This window comes from Eleutherodactylus coqui, chromosome 6 (genome assembly GCF_035609145.1).
Source record: "Eleutherodactylus coqui strain aEleCoq1 chromosome 6, aEleCoq1.hap1, whole genome shotgun sequence".
In the NCBI taxonomy this organism is placed as follows: Eukaryota; Metazoa; Chordata; class Amphibia; order Anura; family Eleutherodactylidae; genus Eleutherodactylus; species Eleutherodactylus coqui.
This window is the reverse complement of record NC_089842.1, coordinates 234,080,044-234,100,484: the sequence shown is the minus strand read 5'-3', so window position 1 is coordinate 234,100,484 and position 20,441 is coordinate 234,080,044. Positions and strand designations below refer to the sequence as shown.

At 48.3% G+C, this 20,441-nt stretch overlaps 1 protein-coding gene across 5 annotated transcripts in view; it reads left to right on the top strand.

Annotated features, from left to right (window-relative positions):
- Positions 1–5,670: 5,670 nt before the first annotated feature.
- MEF2D (myocyte enhancer factor 2D) overlaps positions 5,671–20,441 on the top strand; it is a 182,587-nt gene continuing 167,816 nt past the window's right edge. For all 5 annotated transcript variants that reach the window (XM_066609112.1, XM_066609113.1, XM_066609111.1 and 2 more), the window contains exon 1: positions 5,671–5,829. The gene's annotated coding sequence lies outside the window, so the exon portion shown is untranslated. The remainder of the gene's footprint in view (positions 5,830–20,441) is intronic.

Genomic DNA, 20,441 nt, shown 5'->3' with positions numbered 1-20,441 from the left:
CACTGAGGAGGCACTATTACTATTACAATGGGTCACTGAGGGGGCACTATTACTATTACAATGGGTCACTGAGGGGCCACCATTGCTGTTATAAGGTGTTAATGAGGGGCACTATTACTGTAAAAGGAGGTCACTGAGTGGGGAAGTATTACTGTAACAAGGGCTCACGGAGTGAGCACTATTTCAAGGGGTAATTATTATTAAGCGCTGCAGAACAAGTTCGCACTATACAAATAAAGATTATTATTATCATTACTATTACTAGGAGTAATTAAGGGAGGCTCTTACTAGTGGTCATTATTAGAAGGGTTTAGATGGGGCACTAATACTATTACATAGGGTCAGAGGTGGCACTATTACAAGAGGTCACATAGAGGGCACTATTAGTATTACAAGGGGTCATTATTACTATTACAAGGGGTCACCAAGGGGACTATTACTATTATAAGATGTCACTGAGGGGGCACTATTACTATTACAAGGTATCACTGAGGGGGCACTATTACTGTAACAAGGGCTCATTGAGGGGGCACTATTACTATTACAGGGGGTCACTAAGGCAGTTCTATTACTATTACAAGATGTCACTAGGGGGGCACTATTACTATTACAGGGGGTCACTGAGGGGCACTATTACTATTAGAAGGGATCACTGAGGGGGCACTATTACTGTTATAGGGAGTCACTGAGGGGGCACTATTACAAGGCATCACTGAGGGGGCACTATTACTGTAACAAGGGCTCACTGAGGGGGCACTAGTACAAGGCATCACTGAGGGGGCACTATTACTGTAACAAGGGCTCACTGAGGGGGCACTATTGCAAGGCATCACTGAGGGGGCACTATTACTGTAACAAGGGCTCACTGAGAAGGCACTATTACTGTTATAGGGGGTCCCTAAGAGGGCACTATTACTATTACAAAGGTTAAATGAGTGGGCACTATTACTGTAACAAGGGGTCACTGAGGGGGTACTATTACATTGAGTCACTGAGGCGGCACTATTAGATCGGGCCACTAGGGGAGCACTATTAATGTAACAAGGGTTCACTAAATGGGCACTACTGCTGTTATAAGGTGTCACTGGGGGGCACTATTACATGGTGTCACTGAAGGGGCACTATTACTGTTAGAAGGTGTCACTGAGGGGTCACTATTATTGTAACAAGGGGTCACTGAGGGGGCACAATTACTGTAACAAAGGGTCAATAAGTTGGCACTATTACTGTTATAAGGGGTCATTGAGGGGGCACTATTACAAGATGTCACTAATGGGGCACTATTATTGTTATAGGGAGTCACTGAGCAGGCACTATTACTATTATAAAGGTTAAATAGGGGGGCACCATTACTGTAACAAGGGGTCACTGACGGGGCACTATTACATGATGTCACTGAGGGGCACTATTACTGTAACAAGGGGTCACTGAGTGGGCAATAGTACTGTTATAAGGGGTCATTGAGGGGGCACTATTACAAGATGTCACTGATGGGGCACTATTACTGTAACGAGAGGGCACTGAGGGGGCACTATTACTGTTCTAAGGGGGTCACTGAGGGGGCACTATTTTTGTAACAAGGGGTCACTGAGGGGGTACTATTACATTGGGTCACTGAGGCGGCACTATTAGATGGGGCCACTAGGGGGGCACTATTAGTGTAACAAGGGTTCACAGAGTGGCCACTACTACTGTTATAAGGTGTCACTGGGGGCACTATTACATGGTGTCACTGAGGGGGCACGATTACTGTAACAGGGGGGCACCGAGGGGACACTATTACTGTTATAAGGTGTCACTGAGGGGGCACTATTACTGTAACAAGGGGTCACTGAGGGGGCACTATTACTGTAACAAAGGGTCAGTGAGTGGGCACTATTACTGTTATAAAGGGTCATTGAGGGGGCACTATTATTGTTATAGGAAGTCACTATGGAGGCACTATTACTATTACAAAGGTTAAATGAGGGGGCACCATTACTGTAACAAGGGATAACTGAAGGGTCACTATTACATAGTGTCACAGAGGGGGCACCATTACTGTAACAAGGGGTCACTGAGGGGGTACTATTACTGTTATAAGGTGTCACTGAGGGGGGCACTATTACTGTAACAAGTGGTCACTAAGTGAGCACTATTACTGTTATGAGGGGTCATTGAGGGGGCACTATTACAAGATGTCACTGATGGGGCACTATAATTGTTATAGGAAGTCACTGAGGAGGCACTATTACTATTACAAAGGTTAAATGAGGGGGCACCATTACTGTAACAAGGGGTAACTGAGGGGGGCACTATTACATGGTGTCACAGAGGGGGCACCATTACTGTAACAAGGGGTCACTGAGGGGGTACTATTACATTGGGTCACTGAGGCGGCACTATTAGATGGGGCCACTAGGGGGGCACTATTAGTGTAACAAGGGTTCACACAATGGGCACTACTGTCGTTATAAGGTGTCACTGGGGGGCACTATTACTGTTATAGGGGGCCCCCAAGAGGGCACTATTACTATTACAAAGGTTAAATAAGGGGGCACTATTCCTGTAACAAGGGGTCACTGAGGGGGGGACTATTAGATGGGGTCACTAAGGGGGCACTATTAGTGTAACAAGGGTTCATTGAGTGGCCACTACTACTGTTATAAGGTGTCACTGGGGGCACTATTACATGGTGTCACTGAGGGGGCACTATTACTGTAACAAGGGGTCACTGACAGGGCACTATTACTGTTCTAACGGGGTCACTGAGGGGGCACTATTACTGTAATAAGGTCTCATTGAGGGGGCACTATTACTGTTATAGGGGGCCCCCAAGAGGGCACTATTACTATTGCAAAGGTTAAATAAGTGGGCACTATTCCTGTAACAAAGGGTAACTGAGGGGGCACTATTACATGGTGTCACTGAGGGGGGACTATTAGATCGGGTCACTAAGGGGCACTATTAGTGTAACAAGGGTTCACTGAGTGGCCACTACTACTGTTATAAGGTGTCACTGGGGGCACTATTACATGGTGTCACTGAGGGGGCACTATTACTGTAACAGGGGGGCACCGACGGTACACTATTACTGTTATAAGGTGTCACTGAGGGGGCACTATTACTGTAACAAGCAGTTACTGAGTAGGCACTATTACTGTTATAAGGGGTCATTGAGGGGGCACTATTACAAGATGTCACTGATGGGGCACTATTACTGTAACAAGGACTCACTGAGGGGGCACTATTACTGTAACAAGGACTCACTGAGGGGGCACTATTACTGTTATATGGGGTCACTGAGCGGGCACTATTAAAGTTATAAGGGGTCACTGAGGGGGCACTATTACAAGATGTCACTGAGGGGGCACTTTTACTGTTACAAGGGGTCACTGAGAAGGTAGTATTACAAGAGGTCACTGAAGTTTTTTTTTTAATGATAAAGGGGTCACTGAGGAGGCACTATTACTGTAACAAGGGCTCCCTGAGTGGGTGCTATTTGAAAGAGTAACTATTACTATTAAGCGTTGCGGAATAATAGTTGGCACTATACAAGTAAAGAATATAATTAATATTACAAGGAGTCATTAAGGGGCTATTACAAGGGGTCACTAGTGGAAGAGGTCAGATGGGGCACTACTACTATTACAAAAGGTCAGAGGGGGCACTAATACTATTAAAAGGTGTCACTGAGGGGGCACTATTAGAAGGGGTCACTATTACTGTTAAAAGGGCTCACTGAGAGGACACTATTACTGTTACAAGCAGGTCACTGAGGGGGCACTATTACTGTGTTAAAGGGGGTCACTGAGGGGGCACTATTACTGTAACAAGAGGGCACTATTACAAGATGTCAATGATGGAGCACTATTACTGTTATAGGGAGTCACTGAGGGAGCACTATTACTATTACAAGGGGTCAATGAGGGGGCACTATTACTGTTATAAGGTGTCACTGAGGGGGCACTACTATTGTAACAAGGAGTCACTATTACTGTAACAAGGGGGCACTATTACTGTAACAAGGAGTTACTGAGGGGACACTATTACTGTTATAAGGGGTCACTTAGGGGGCACTATTACTATTACCAGGGGACACTGAGGGGACACTATTTCTGTAACAAGGTGTTACTAAGGGGGCACTATTAGTGTAACAAGGTGTTACTAAGGGGGCACTATTACTGTAACAAGGTGTTACTGAGGGGGCACTATTACTATTACAAGTGGTCACTGAGGGGGCACTATTACTATTACAAGGGGTCACTGAGGGGGCACTACTACTATTACAAGGGGTCACTGAGGGGGCACTATTACTATTACAAGGGGTCACTGAGGGGGCACTATTACTATTACCAGGGGTCACTGAGGGGGCACTATTACTATTACAAGGGGTCACTGAGGGGGCACTATTACTATTACAAGGTGTTACTGAGGGGGCACTATTACTATTACAAGTGGTCACTGAGGGGGCACTATTACTATTACAAGGGGTCACTGAGGGGGCACTACTACTATTACAAGGGGTCACTGAGGGGGCACTATTACTATTACCAGGGGTCACTGAGGGGGCACTATTACTATTACAAGGGGTCACTGAGGGGGCACTATTACTGTAACAAGGGCTCACTGAGAGGACACTATTACTATTACAAGGGGTCACTGAGGGGGCACTACTACTATTACAAGGGGTCACTGAGGGGGCACTATTACTGTAACAAGGTGTTACTGAGGGGGCACTATTACTATTACAAGGGGTCACTGAGGGGGCACTATTACTATTACCAGGGGTCACTGAGGGGGCACTATTACTATTACAAGGGCTCACTGAGGGGGCACTATTACTATTACCAGGGGGCACTATTGCTATTACCAGGGGTCACTGAGGGGGCACTATTACTATTACAAGGGGTCACTGAGGGGGCACTATTACTATTACAAGGGGTCACTGAGGGGGCACTATTACTATTACCAGGGGTCACTGAGGGGGCACTATTACTATTACAAGGGGTCACTGAGGGGGCACTATTACTATTACAAGGGGTCACTATTACTATTACCAGGGGTCACTGAGGGGGCACTATTACTATTACCAGGGGTCACTGAGGGGGCACTATTACTATTACCAGGGGTCACTATTACTATGCATTTTTTTTATAGGGAGATATTAGAAAAATATCTGAAGGTCAAACTGTTTTCTATAGCAACCAATCACAGCTCTGCTATTCTTTATCGGGCGGTAAAATAAATGAAAGCCGCGCCGATTGGTTCACAGGATGACACAACCAATCACAGCGCATTTTTCATAACTTTCCCTGCGCGTGAAAAATGAGAGCAGCGCTGTGATTGGTTGCTATGGGGCAACAAACCCCGCTTTTCCCCCTCGTTGCCCAGTGCGGTCCCTCTTCTAAGCAGATTCTCTTTATGTGGTGAAGTATAAACGGTCTTGTAGTTCTCTGGGCTCCTCGGCCTCACACAGCGCCAGTAACGAGCGGGTTAAGGCCTCTCCTGCTGGCGGAGGGATTCACAGTAACACGGCTCAACCGAGCATCACGCGCAACCTACAATGACAGCGGAACCGGTCCCGCCTTCGCTCCTCATTGGCTGGCCGTCACCGATCCCTGCGCTGTCATTGGCTGCCCGTGCTGCCCGTCACAGTGTCAGTGCAGCAGCCGCACATACAGTGGAGTTTTTTTTTTCATAGCTGGGTGAAAATTGTTAGAGAGGAAGCGGCGGCGGCGGCGGAGATCTGCGAGCTCGTCCTGTGTGTTGGAGGGGGGAGAGAAGAGCCTGAGACTCCCCTCCTGGAGAAGAAGGGAGGGGAGAAGCCTGCAGGAAGGAAGCCGCTAGGTGAGTGCACCTCGTACTTACCTCCACTGCACATGGACGGGGGGAGCTGGTCCTCAGCAGGCCTCTGCGGCGCACGAGGGGTTAAAAGTGACAGCTCCATTGCTACAAAACCCCCGTGCCCCCTCCTTGCCCCTGTGCCAAGCAAATATAGGTCAGATGGAGCGCTGCCATGCTGGGGGGCACTTACTGGGTCCTGGCCAGTGAGGGGTTAATGCTGGGGGCGCGCTGTGTTTACACCGTCACATCTGGATTGTATGATGGAGGGGGGGGGGCTGTGATGATCAGGGTCTCCGTGGGATCGACTCCTCATTTAGGGGGTCCAGCATTGGTCAGTGTCCGCCCCGCTGGCAGGGCTTTACCCCGTCGGGCACTGTATGATGAGTGGCACCGTGCCCTGTCTCTGCGCTCCGCTCTGATTCCTGTGTCATGTTACACTGCACTGTAAAGTTGTATTCCTGCTTCTATTGTGTATCCTGGGCCTGACCGATGTGACATGACCGAGGGACCGACGCGTCGCCATCTCTCTGTTTCCAGCCTTGTATGCAGCTGTCAGCGTCTATCTGCGCTCCTTGTGTTTATACTCAGATGTAGCAGAGCTGAGTTTGTCTCATGCAGTGCTGTGTGATCTCACGTGAAGGGATCTCCGGAGCAGGACAGGTAAAACCGCCAGATATCTGCCAGCAACACCAAGCGCAAACACCCCTCTCTATTTCTCTCTCTCTTTATTTTTCTCTTTATTTTTCTCTTTATTTTTCTCTTTATTTCTCTCTTTCTCTTTATTTCTCTTTCTCTTTATTTCTCTCTCTCTCTTTATTTCTCTCTCTCTTTATTTCTCTCTCTCTCTTTATTTCTCTCTCTCTCTTTATTTCTCTCTCTCTTTATTTCTCTTTCTCTTTATTTCTCTCTCTCTCTTTTTCTCTCTCTCTTTATTTCTCTCTCTTTATTTTTCTCTCTTTATTTCTCTCTCTCTCTTTATTTCTCTCTCTCTTTATTTCTCTATTTCTCTCTCTCTCTCTCTCTTTATTTCTCTCTCTCTCTCTTTATTTCTCTCTCTCTCTCTCTCTTTATTTCTTTCTTTCTCTCTCTCTTTATTTCTTTCTTTCTCTCTCTCTTTATTTCTCTCTCTCTCTCTCTTTATTTCTCTCTCTCTCTCTCTTTATTTCTCTCTCTCTCTCTCTTTATTTCTCTCTCTCTCTTTATTTCTCTCTCTCTCTCTCTCTCTCTCTCTCTTTATTTCTCTCTCTCTCTCTCTTTATTTCTCTCTCTTTATTTCTCTCTTTCTCTTTATTTCTCTCTCTCTCTTTATTTCTCTCTCTCTCTTTATTTCTCTCTCTCTCTCTCTTTATTTCTCTCTCTCTCTCTCTTTATTTCTCTCTCTCTCTCTCTTTATTTCTCTCTCTCTCTCTTTATTTCTCTCTCTCTCTTTATTTCTCTTTCTCTTTATTTCTCTCTCTCTCTTTATTTCTCTCTCTTTATTTCTCTCTCTTTATTTTTCTCTCTTTATTTCTCTCTCTCTCTTTATTTCTCTCTCTTTATTTCTCTCTTTCTCTCTCTCTTTATTTCTCTCTTTATTTCTCTCTTTATTTCTCTCTTTATTTCTCTCTTTATTTCTCTTTCTCTCTCTCTTTATTTCTCTCTTTCTCTCTCTCTTTATTTCTCTCTCTCTCTCTCTCTCTCTCTTTATTTCTCTCTCTCTCTCTCTTTATTTCTCTCTCTCTCTCTTTATTTCTCTCTCTCTCTCTCTTTATTTCTCTCTCTCTCTCTCTCTTTATTTCTCTCTCTCTCTCTCTCTTTATTTCTCTCTCTCTCTCTCTCTTTATTTCTCTCTCTCTCTCTCTCTCTCTTTATTTCTCTTTCACTCTCTCTCTCCCTTTATATTTCTTTCTCTTGCTTGCTTTATTTCTCTCTATCACTATTTCTCTTTCTGTCTCTCTCTGTTTTTCTCTTTGTCTGTCTCTCTCTCTCCCTCTGTCTTTATTTCTCATTATCCCTATTTGTGTGTCTCTTCCTGTCTCTGTGTCTCCCTGTCTGTCTCTGTCTCTCTATACCCTTTTTTTCTGCCTCTCTGCCTGTCTCCTGTGTCTCTCTATCCCTATCTATCTGTCTCTCTCTATCCCTGTCTCTTTCTCTGCCTGCCTGTCTGTCTCTGTCTCTCTATACCTTTTTCTCTGCCTGTCTCCTGTGTCTCTCTATCCCTATCTATCTGTCTCTCTCTATCCCTGTCTCTTTCTCTGCCTGTCTGTCTCTTTTTCTCTCTTTCTCCCCTCCGATCTCCCCATAGTGTGTGATGATCCAGCAGTCCCACCTCCTGCTGCCCCCTCTGTCACTTTCTGGGGGCTGCTCTCTGACACGTGTTGGATGACGGTCTCTTCTGCTTCCATCTGACTGTCTCTATGGGAGGGGTTGCAGGCTGTCACATCCACAGCTCGTGGGGTGATGGATGGAGGGTCACGGCTCTTCCAGGAGCTCTGCCTCCACACCATGAACCGATTAGTGCTAGCATGGAGTGCAGCGGTCTCTGGAAGCTCCTCCCACAACAACCCCATAGTGGTGGGCCCCACCCCCTCTTCATTGTCAAACTCTCCAAGTTGCATGGTTTCCCCTTTAAATTGTGTTCCCCCAACAGGCTATAGACTTCCTGAGTCCGGAGGGTTCGTGTGACCTGGGGGTCGGAGGACTGAGTGTGAGACCCTCTCTTTACACCCAGCCGCCCCGCTTCACCCCCTTGGGGGTCCTATAATAAACGCGGGCGCGCGGTTTTCTTTTTTTGCGCTTATTTACAGCTTTATAGTGATTTTCGGTTTCTCTGCATGTAGAAAGTGTCTTTAAATCAATCACTTGTCAGCACTGGGAAACTTCCTCTCCTCCAGTTCCCAGCATTCCTCCATGTCCCAGCATCCCTTGCAGCTCTACCCTCCTTAATGGAGCCCAGTCATAAACAACCAAGGACAAGGATTCCCCCCCACACACCGTATTAAAGGACCTTGGGAACCGAGCGAAGGGTCAATATTCCACTCTGCGGGTCGATCTACATGCATAGAGTAGCAGTTTGATGGGCTGTTTAGGTTCTTGGTTTAACCCCTGCATGGCCAGTCTGACGAATGCACGAGCAAAGCTCGCTACTTGGAACTTACTTGTAATACGCTCTCGTCCGCAGGGGCTTACAATCTAATTTCCCCTTCTCATAAACCTTTTGCAATCACGGTGTTACCACAGTTGCACCAATTATTGACCCATCTTCGTGTATCAGTAGTTTACAGCTGGACAACCCCTTTTCCTTAAAGGGGTTGTCCAGTTGTAAACTACTGATCGCTTATCCTTAAGATGGGCCATCAGTAGTAAATCAATGGGTATTCGCCGCCTGGGGCCCCTGCCGATCAGCTGTTCACCAGGCTGGTGCACTTTTTGCAGGAAGCAGATAACTCCGTTCCGAGTGCAGTGGCCAGGCTTGGTATTGCAGGCAAAGCTTCAATTCACTTTAATGGAAACTTTGCCTGTAATACCAAGTCCCACCACTGTAGAAAGAATGGAGCTGGCTGCTTCCTGCAAAAATCAGCTCAGTACATAAGTGCATCGCCCCAGTAAGTAACTGATTGGCAGGGGTCTGCCACCCCGAACTGTAGGCAATCTACTGTTAAAGGGTCGAATTCCGCATGCGGGAGCCTGCAGCGGAATCCGACCCTGTTCTGCCGTACCAGACACGACCCTCGGACGTGGTTGGTGCTGTGTATATAGAAGAAACTACCCATGTTTGTCTAACTCTGGACAACCCCTTTAAGTCCTGCTTGGGCATTTTAAACTGGTAGAGCGTGGGCGGAAAAATGGGACTACCTTTAGTAGTTAGAGCGACTGTTGTCGTCGTCCTGACCAAATCGGCTATCTGCCTCATTCTAGTTTTGCCCCCCTCGCCCCCCTCGCCCTGCAGCTTCAATGGTCATTTTTGTAGGATGCCCTTTAGAAAGGTCTTTGAGCTTCTAGGTGAGGATTTATGACATCATCACACTGGTGTGATGACGTCACTAAACGTTTCTGTTGTATCTTTGTAGTTTTTTTACATCATCGATACACCAGAACTTGAGTTTTAAACTATTGATGGCCTATTCTCAGGTCATAAATAGTAGATTGCCTGCGATTTCATGCAGATCAGCTATTTGCCAGGCTGGTATCCTCATGTATTAAGCTGATTTCACCAGGAAGCAGACAGCTCCGTTCTTACTGTAGTGGCCAGGCTTGGTATTACAGGCAAAGTTCTCATTCATTTTAATGAGAACTTGGCCTGCGATAGCAAGCCTGGCCACTACAGTAAGAACGGAGCTGTCTGCTTCCTGCAGAATTCAGTTCAGTACATTTATACATTGGCCTGGGCAATAGCCCACCGCTAATCTACTATTTGTGACTTATCCTAAGAACAGGCTATCAATAGTTTACAACTGCACAGTTGACCCGTTTCAGAAGGAAGTTCTCCTGGGCCTTGTAATATGCGTCTGGTAGAAGGGGCCAAAGGGCATTGGGCACTGTCTGATGACCCCTTGCCAATTAACTTGGGTGGGAGGAAGCTCTTGTGAACCACCTTAGATGGTGCCATAGTCTGATTCTGACCCACGAGCCCCGTGTTAACCGCTGTGCCATCATGCCACCACTCTATCTCCTATCTAAGATCCATGCCACTGTCGCCAGCCTTCATGGGTTAACTCCGAGCTCCCAGTCGAGCCGAGCACCCATGGGTGCAGAGAGATGGCCCCTGGGAAAACGCAACCTGGCATTGTTGATGAAAAGGATTCGCTGCGCACATAATTAATAGAGGGAGAAAAAAAACGAGAAATTCGCAATTAGGTCTGCGATACCCCGTCATTACCGCTAACATGGTGAATGTGCTGCTGCGGGTGAAACCCAGTGCCAATTAGGTGTTTAATTTTATTTTCTAATCAGAACACGTTGACGAAGACTTGGGAGAGAAAAAACTGATGTGTTGACTCATATAATTACATCTTGTAGGCCGGGGATTCCTGGGCACAACTGCCAGATAATTACACGGGTAATATCCTGAGATCTCGGCGTTTGATGAGCGTTGGTAGCGGAGGTTTATAGTATATGGGGGTGTAGATTATGTGCTTTATTACACTCCTATTTGGACACTTGCCCTCTTCCATCCTGACTACTGGAGGAATACACATCGGGATACGCCATTTTTTTTAGGGCTCATTGCTTCAAGGTGGCGGTGTGTTTTGTTTTTGCCCGCGTACGGCCGTGCCGCCAGAAGATAAGAAAGTTACCGCTTTTAAAAAGTGCCAATGAAGATGCCCCTCAAAATCGTCGCATCCTTAGGTCCAAAATAGGCTGCGTCACTAAGGTGACATGCTTCGCCCTAGCCTCTGGTGGCGCTATTTCGTGATATCACATTAGGGGAACAGTCATACAGGAAGGATAGGTAGGAGTGGGGGGGGGGCTGCAGTTTCCCCCAAGAGTAGCAGAACCTCAGGGGGTGGTGGGGCGATGTACCCTGGACCCCTCCTAGTCCACGAAGGTCGTATTCTGTGGCTATTGACGCTGGGTGATGATGTCTCCACATACCGTGCGCACTTATTAAAGTGGGGAGTTACTGCCGTCCGTATAGCATCAGAAAGTGTGCCCAAAAATGGGGGAAGAGATCCCCAAAGACGGACGGACCTTTCTAGTGTTGTTGTATACTTCCTTTAATTTGACATCACAGGGTTATATATAGGATATAGGTCTGACTGTGAATCATTGTGGATTTGTAGATGGGCAAAAAGTTTAATAAAAAGGGGTACAGTGTGCTACATAACATATTGTATTATAAACCTTGTAGTGATCCCGAGTGACCTCCTGTATTATACCCCAGAGCTGCACTCACTATTCTGCTGGTGGAGTCACTGTGTACATACATTACTTATCCTGTACTGATCCCGAGTTACATCCTGTATTATACTGCAGAGCTGCACTCACTATTCTGCTGGTGGAGTCACTGTGTACATACATTACTTATCCTGTACTGATCCTGAGTTACATCCTGTATTATACTCCAGAGCTGCACTCACTATTCTGCTGGTGGAGTCACTGTGTACATACATTACTTATCCTGTACTGATCCTGAGTTACATCCAGTATTATACTCCAGAGCTGCACTCACTATTCTGCTGGTGGAGTCACTGTGTACATACATTACTTATCCTGTACTGATCCCGAGTTACATCCTGTATTGTACTCCAGAGCTGCACTCACTATTCTGCTGGTGGAGTCACTGTGTACATACATTACTTATCCTGTACTGATCCCGAGTGACCTCCTGTATTATACTCCAGAGCTGCACTCACTATTCTGCTGGTGGAGTCACTGTGTACATACATTACTTATCCTGTACTGATCCAGAGTTACATCCTGTATTATACTCCAGAGCTGCACTCACTATTCTGCTGGTGGAGTCACTGTGTACATACATTACTTATCCTGTACTGATCCTGAGTTACATCCTGTATTATACCCCAGAGCTGCACTCACTATTCTGCTGGTGGAGTCACTGTGTACATACATTACTTATCCTGTACTGATCCAGAGTTACATCCTGTATTATACTCCAGAGCTGCACTCACTATTCTGCTGGTGGAGTCACTGTGTACATACATTACTTAACATGTACTGATCCTGAGTTACATCCTGTATTATACCCCAGAGCTGCACTCACTATTCTGCTGGTGGAGTCCCTGTGTGCATACATTACTTATCCTGTACTGATCCGGAGTTACATCCTGTATTATACCCCAGAGCTGCACTCACTATTCTGCTGCTGGAGTCACTGTGTACGTACATTACTTATCCTGTACTGATCCTGAGTTACATCCTGTATTATACTCCAGAGCTGCACTCACTATTCTGCAGGTGGAGTCACCGTGTACATACATTACTTGTCCTGTACTGACCCTGAGTTACATCCTGTATTATACTCCAGAGCTGCACTCACTATTCTGCTGGTGGAGTCACTGTATAGATGCATACATGCAGTAATTGTCTAGCATCAGATAACTGTAATTACCAGGGCAAGCTCTGTGAGAGATTTCAGCTCTGAAGCCTGCAGGCTGTGATTTAGTACAGGTAATGATTCCACTTTGGCGCAGCCGTCCTCCAAGGCTCAGACTGCTGAGTGTGTGGAGGGTCTCACACCGCCCCCCCCGAAATCAGCAGCAGAATGGAGAGATCTATTTTTGGCCGCTGGAAGTGGAAAGAAACTCTTGTCCCACCGAGGAGGAAAGCGGTGACTTCAGTCTTTTCTTAAGTCCCGGCCTTCAGGCAAGCTACAGGCATAGCTAATCCGGCGGGCACAGGAGCGGGCGCGGGCGCCATACAATACTATAGGCTTCATTATATTAATTATCCCCGCCACTTCCTCGCTTTCCACTCGCTCTCCTCTATCTGGGTCACGGCACCCGCCACTAATAAGAACTAATTGTGCCTCGCTGCGGGACGCTGCAGTCTAAAGGAAGGCTATGGCAGGTAAATACCATCCTCACCTGCCAACCGCAGGTCTATCTGTGCCTGGGAAAGCTGGGTGCCACAGCCGCTACCAAAAACCTTTGTCACTACGCTTTTCCCGGAATGACCGGATTCACAAACGGCGGCTTCAGGCGATGCGCTCCCAAGTTATGGGGAGAAACAAAAACATTTTAGTTAAAAAGTCTCCACTAGGTGGCGCTGTAGCGGACCGGGAATGCGTTTGTCGGGATATTGTAGGGATTGCAGCGGACTTGCTGTGTTCTGCGATGGTTTTGCAAATGGAGAGCGTTGCTGATAACGAAGAGGGGCTTATGCAAATCACGCTACAGCTGTTTCATAACCACAGCGCCACCTATGGGCGGTTGTACTAAGGGCTAATTCACCACCGGTCTGTGATTATGTGGTTGCCATGGTTACGTTCCGTATACATACACTCACTGGTCTGCAGATGTCACATGACTGCCGCAGCCATGCAGCCGAGCGCTGACTATACCGTAATGCTGTTTTTAACCATTTGCTGTATTTTAGAGCCGGAAACACGCTAGCGTTTTTTTTTCATCCATGTGTCTAACGTGACAAACGGATGACGTACGGACCTGTAATCAGCGAGGCGGCGCACACGTCATCGCATGTCCTATCCTTGGCCATACCACGGACAAGCGGTAACGTGCGGCCTGCCCGTATATCAGGCGGCACACAGAGAGCTGTGCATGTGGTGGCCCACGCCAGCTGTGCCCGGGTCTCTCGGGCACACGGCTAGTTGCCTGTCCACACGAGGGGACGGTATGAGTGGTTGCTCACAGCAGCCAATCACAATCCAGCTTACATTTTTTGAGCGCAGGTTATGCAATAAAAGCCTTGATCTGACCTGTTGGCGGGGTGACCCGTGTGCGGGCAGGGAGGCGGTTACCCATAGCAACCAATCAGATGGCTGCTGTTGTGTCCTAACCTGCCCTGGGAATGAAAGAAGTGATCTGATTGGTTGCTGTGAGCAGCGCCAGTGCTTTTTTGACAGTTTTTTTTTTTTAAGGTTTGACTCCTTTTGAAAAATCTTGACAGGCCGAGTGCCAGCAGCTGGAAAGCCTCTCTGCAGGAGCTCACAAGTGGGGGTGGTCACACCAGCCGTGTTTTATTTTCAGTCCCGAAAGTAGGGACTGATTTTTCTCCTTTTTTTTTTTTAATGTGCTTCTACGATAATCTCCTAGTTCTGTATCCGTATAAAATGTATATATCTTTAAGGTTACCATGGTAATGGATCGCAATCGCACCAAATGAGTGCAGTTTTTTTTCTTTTTTTTTTAAAACACGCATAGATGTCTGAAAATCACTGCAAAACGGACGAGCTGCGATTTTTATTTATTTATTTACTATCAAAAGAGTGGTCATAAATGGCTGCACATCCAAGTGGAAGAATGTATGAAGTGGGGAACCACGAGGCTCTGTCCGAGGCCCAGTGTTGGTCAACATTGTTATAAATGATCTGGAGGAGGGAATTGATGGGAAACTGATCAAATTTGCTGATGGCACAAAACTAGGAGGGATAGCTAACACTGGGGAGAGAGAGTCTAGACAAGCTTGCACAGTGGGCAGCGACTAACAGAATGGTATTTAACAAGGACAAAGTCCTACATCCGGGCAAGAAAATTAAAAAAGAAAACACATACAGAATGGGAGGAATTGGGCTAAGCAGCAGCACATGTGAAAAAGACTTGGGTATACTAATAGATCATAGACTGAACATGAGTCAACAATGTGATGCAGCAGCCAAAAAGGCAAACACAATTCTGTGATGTATTAAGAGTAGCACAGAGTCTAGATCACGGGAGGTCATTATCCCCCTCTACTCTTCCTTAGTCAGACCTCATCTGGAATACTGTGTCCAGTTCTGGGCACCATAATGTAAAAAAGACAGACAAACTGGAGCAAGTTCAGAGAAGAGTTACCAAGGTGGTGAGCGGTCTGCAAATCATGTCCTATGAGGAACGGTTAAAGGATCTGGGAATGTTTAGCTTGTAGAAGAGAAGGCTGAGAGGAGACTTAATAGCGGTCTACAAATATCTGAAGGGCTGTCACAGTGCAGAGGGATCAGCCCTATTCTCATCTGCACAAGGAAAGACTAGAAGCAATGGGATGAAACTGAAAGGGAGGAGACAGATTAGATATTAGACAGTGAGGGGATCAATGAGTGGAACAGGTTACCACAGGAGGTGGTGAGTTCTGCTTCCATGGAAGTGTTCAGAGGCTGGACAGTGGGCAGAAATGTCCCCAACTGCAGGGCAGGCAAGCATCTGCGGCCTACAATGTATTCTCATATGTAGTCAAAGTCCTTTTATCCGACATCTGCCAATCCGGAAATCCTGCTGAGAACTGCGCCATAGCCTAAACTATGTCTGATGGTGCGGCGCAGGAGTCCGCCAACGCTGGTTCATCGGCGTGTCCCAAAAAACACTCCGGCCCCCAGAAGAAGTTGTCGTTCTGCTGCAAAACCCGGCATGCAGGTCCATCTCAGACTCGTAGGCCTCTTTGCGCTTTTTTGCGCAGATGACATAGATGGAAAAAGCTGCACGCACGCAACAAAACCGCATGTAAACGCGCGCGGCACTCGCGGGCGGAACCGGCGCAGGTTTTTTTTTTGGGTGAAACAACATACACCCGTTTGAATGAGCCCCTTGTTTTTATGCGTCGGCCATTTTTTTGAGCTGTGCTTCATTGACATTCATCGAGAAGCGCTCAACAAGTCAGCGCGGGCCGCTACTACGGGCGCCGTCTGACCTCGGCGGTTTAATTTATGGGAGGAATGGTCGTCGGGGTCTGTCCATACCGCCGACAGCCTGGTGGCCTCTAACCTTCCCCTAACGAATCAATATCTGCCAGCGGAAGAGACAATATGGCCTCCACCTCGTCAGGAGTACGGGTCGGCCTGGTCAGGTCATAGCGAATTATCAAACAAGTTTCCGGACTATTGGATGCTGGATTAAAGGAATTTAAAAACTTTTTTCTTTTTTCCATACTCGCCAGTAAAGGGAAAAGTGCAGCGTGAGCGGCGGGTCGGGCCGTGGTGTAATGTGTTTACCCGCTCGGCTCACGGGGTGTAGCCCCGCACACTCACAAACACACCCTGCTGCTTTTGTAAGATGACTTTGTATTAATTATTTTGACGTCTTAGTCACCGGCGGCCATGATGGTGGTGATTCATGAGCTGTGTGCACGCAGATTACAACATGGCTCCAGCTGGCAGAGGATTCTGGGTAAGCTTGGAACATGACATTTGGGATTGGCGAGTGATGAGGGGGGTTAGGGTGACCACCACATGCTAACATTGACCTCGCTGCTAGTTTCTACGGAACGCCATCTTGGGGCCAGTGCCGCACAAGTCAAGCACGCTCGCGGGTAATACGCTGCCACAAAATGCTATTCTCCGTAGTGATGGCGGTCGCACCTCCCCCTTGGTCCCGACTCACGCTCTTCCCTTACCTTGTATTACGTGCGCATTCGCACCACGATAGTGCATGGGATTGGGAGTACGCAGCCGGTACGCTGGTCATTGCACAGTTGTTGCTCGCTCGCCTGTGTGCCTTTTGCGCATGGCGTGCGGCTACTTGCAGCCGTGTGACCCTGGCCTTAGGGCAGCTTCCACGGGTGTATGTGCAATTGTACAAGCCCCAATGCAACATATTTGCTCTACGAACAAGTGTTTTGTTTTTTTTGCGCACATGGCGGTACATTTTTTCTACTTTTTCCGTACAAGCCATGTTCATTTGCGCGCAACAAACTCGCTTTGATTTAAATGGCTATTAGCGAAATAATGTGCTGATTTTCCAGCAGAATTACGCAAAGTTTCACGCATCTCCTTGCGTATCGTGTGCGCATTTGTGCAGCTCCATTGCCTTTTATGGGGACGCAGTAACATAGAGCATGCTGCGTTTTTTTAATTGTGCGACCAAAATGCGCCGGTAAATACGTGCAAGTGAGCAAACGCATTAAAGTCAATAGGTTCTGCTCCATGCGTATCGTATTGCACATGTAAGGGTTTTTTTGTGCGCAAATGCTCTGCCTTGTGAATTAACCCTTACACGGTGTCCCCCAGAATCGTGTGTGTCCGGCTCCATGTTCGCGGCGCCCATCTGCGCGGGAGGTTCCGCTCAGCATCTCCGTTAGGGATTTCTGGTTAAAATCCCAGATAAAATCATGCAGTATATTGCGCAATTTTAACTTAGAAAATGCTGGAAGGAAGAATGGAAGCCAGACTGGCGCCAATCTAGTCGGTGGAGTCCGTCCAGCGCTGCTTGTTTCTGGAATTGGACCGATCCGCCATTCACATAAACATAGTCCAGCTTTCACAAAAGCGAATCCTGTGCTGTGAGGCGGTACTCTCTGCTGTGCTGTGAGGCAATAGTCTATGCTGTGAGGCGGTAGTCTGTGCCCTAATGCGATACTCTCTCCCGTGCTGTGAGGCGATATACTCTCTCCTGTGCTGTAAGGGGATATACTCTCTCCTGTGCCGTGAGGGGATATACTCTCTCCTGTGCCGTGAGGGGATATACTCTCTCCTGTGCCGTGAGGGGATATACTCTCTCCTGTGCCGTGAGGGGATATACTCTCTCCTGTGCCGTGAGGGGATATACTCTCTCCTGTGCCGTGAGGGGATACTCTCTCCTGTGCCGTGAGGGGGTGCTCTGTGCCGTGAGGGGATACTCTCTCCTGTGCCGTGAGGGGATACTCTCTCCCGTGCCGTGAGGGGGTGCTCTGTGCCGTGAGGGGATACTCTCTCCTGTGCCGTGAGGGGATATACTCTCTCCTGTGCCGTGAGGGGATATACTCTCTCCTGTGCCGTGAGGGGGTGCTCTGTGCCATGAGGGGATACTCTCTCCCGTGCCGTGAGGGGATACTCTCTCCCGTGCCGTGAGGGGATACTCTCTCCCGTGCCGTGAGGGGATACTCTCTCCCGTGCCGTGAGCGGATACTCTCTCCCGTGCCGTGAGGGGGTGCTCTGTGCCGTGAGGGGATACTCTCTCCTATGCCGTGAGGGGGTGCTCTCTCCTATGCCGTGAGGGGGTGCTCTGTGCCGTGAGGGGATACTCTCTCCCGTGCCGTGAGGGGATACTCTCTCCTATGCCGTGAGGGGGTGCTCTGTGCCGTGAGGGGATATACTCTCTCCTGTGCCGTGAGGGGATACTCTCTCCCGTGCCGTGAGGGGATACTCTCTCCCATGCCGTGAGGGGGTGCTCTGTGCCGTGAGGGGATACTCTCTCCCGTGCCGTGAGGGGGTGCTCTCTCCTATGCCGTGAGGGGGTGCTCTGTGCCGTGAGGGGATACTCTCTCCCGTGCCGTGAGGGGATACTCTCTCCCGTGCCGTGAGGGGGTGCTCTCTCCTATGCCGTGAGGGGGTGCTCTGTGCCGTGAGGGGATACTCTCTCCCGTGCCGTGAGGGGATACTCTCTCCCGTGCCGTGAGGGGATACTCTCTCCTGTGCCGTGAGGGGGTGCTCTGTACCGTGAGGGGATACTCTCTCCCGTGCCGTGAGGGGGTGCTCTGTGCCCTGAGGCGGTCGTCTGCGGGACAATTATGGCTCAACGCCAGTGAATGAGGCACAACGTCGGATGCGATTATACTCGGTGTGACAGAACGCCATTTATGATGTAATGGGCCAATATTGCAGTGTACGCCCCTGAATGTTGTGTCGCTCTCTCTGGCGTTTTGCTTCCGGTGTGGTAGATTATTCTAGAAATGGAAAGCATGAAGATCATCCTCACTCGGGAATGATCCCATCGGGTCGCGGCACGGTTGGGAAACGCTGGGCGGAGACGTGTGGTGACTTACGCTGATCCTCCAAGTTGTAATGTGACTTTAGTATCCAGAGATCTCCGGCAGGGGTGTGGGAACCGTCGCGGCCGCCACAGCTGAGCGCCTTACCTCCCCCCAGGTGAGTGGGAACTGTCGCGGCCGCCGCACCTGAGCCCCTTGCCTTCCCCAGGTGTGTGATTTCCCACAGTTGCTAGTGAAGATGGCGGCCATATTGGATGGAGGGCCGATATTCTGGCTAATTCATCTTGTACAGCTCTTGGTCCTGTAGGCTACAGAAAAATGGCCGACCGCTTTGTGTTTTTGGACGTGATAACAAGATGAAGAATAATAATTGCGCATCGTTTTTGATTCCGTTTCTTGAGTGGCGTACATTTGGGGGACATTCACATGTAGCGGATTTTCACACCGTTTTTGATGTGGATCCGCAGCTCAGTTGAAGGGGTGAGGTCTGCTGTGAATATCCGTCAGTCCGCACCAGTGCTCTGGGTTTTACCTCCACCTTACATTCGCGCGCCCGATTCTTGCCACAGAATCTGCGCCGATCGTACAGCAAATTCCGTAGCAGATCCGCATCCCATTAGATTTGGCGTGACTCTGCGCTGTGGTCTAAATGGCGCAGATTTTTTCCGCACTACAAACTTGCGTGAAGCGGACGCCTATTTACGTGGGCGTACGAATGCCTGGGCACACGCTGGCAGGAATTCCTAAGTGGCGGTTTGCTACTTCTTGCAGCGGCATTCATGTGACGCCAGTCTGGCCTCATCACATATTTCCATGACACGGCCTGGCAGCTATCAGCTGGCAGTGAGCAGATTATCTGCCCGGGGTGGAGGCACGCTGTCCACCCATTCCAGGACCGAGTCCCTGACAGACACAAAGCAGGAATTTTCTTTGTTTGCTACGTTCATACCCACCCAGCTTTTCCAGAGACCTGAAGAGCTAAGCTGCGTTGCAACCAATAACCAGCTTCCTCAGGGGCTATCACCCAGCTTTTCCAGATTTCTAATGTATTACCGTGTAAATCCGCAGGCATGCCAATAAAGTTGTACATCAGTGAGCAAACTTTGCATTCTGGAGTATTGGAAAGCTGGATGACCTCTGTAGTGGGAAATGTTAGAAGTTATCACCCAGCTTTTCCTAATCCACAATTGCCAAATGGGGTAAATATCACTAAGCAGATTTGACATTCAGGAGGGTCATAGAGCTGGGTGACCACTCCTGCAGGAACATGGCCAGCATTGGCTACAAGCAGCCTGTGCCCATAGGAGGAGCATCTGGTGGATGTAGGCTGGGGTGATCGC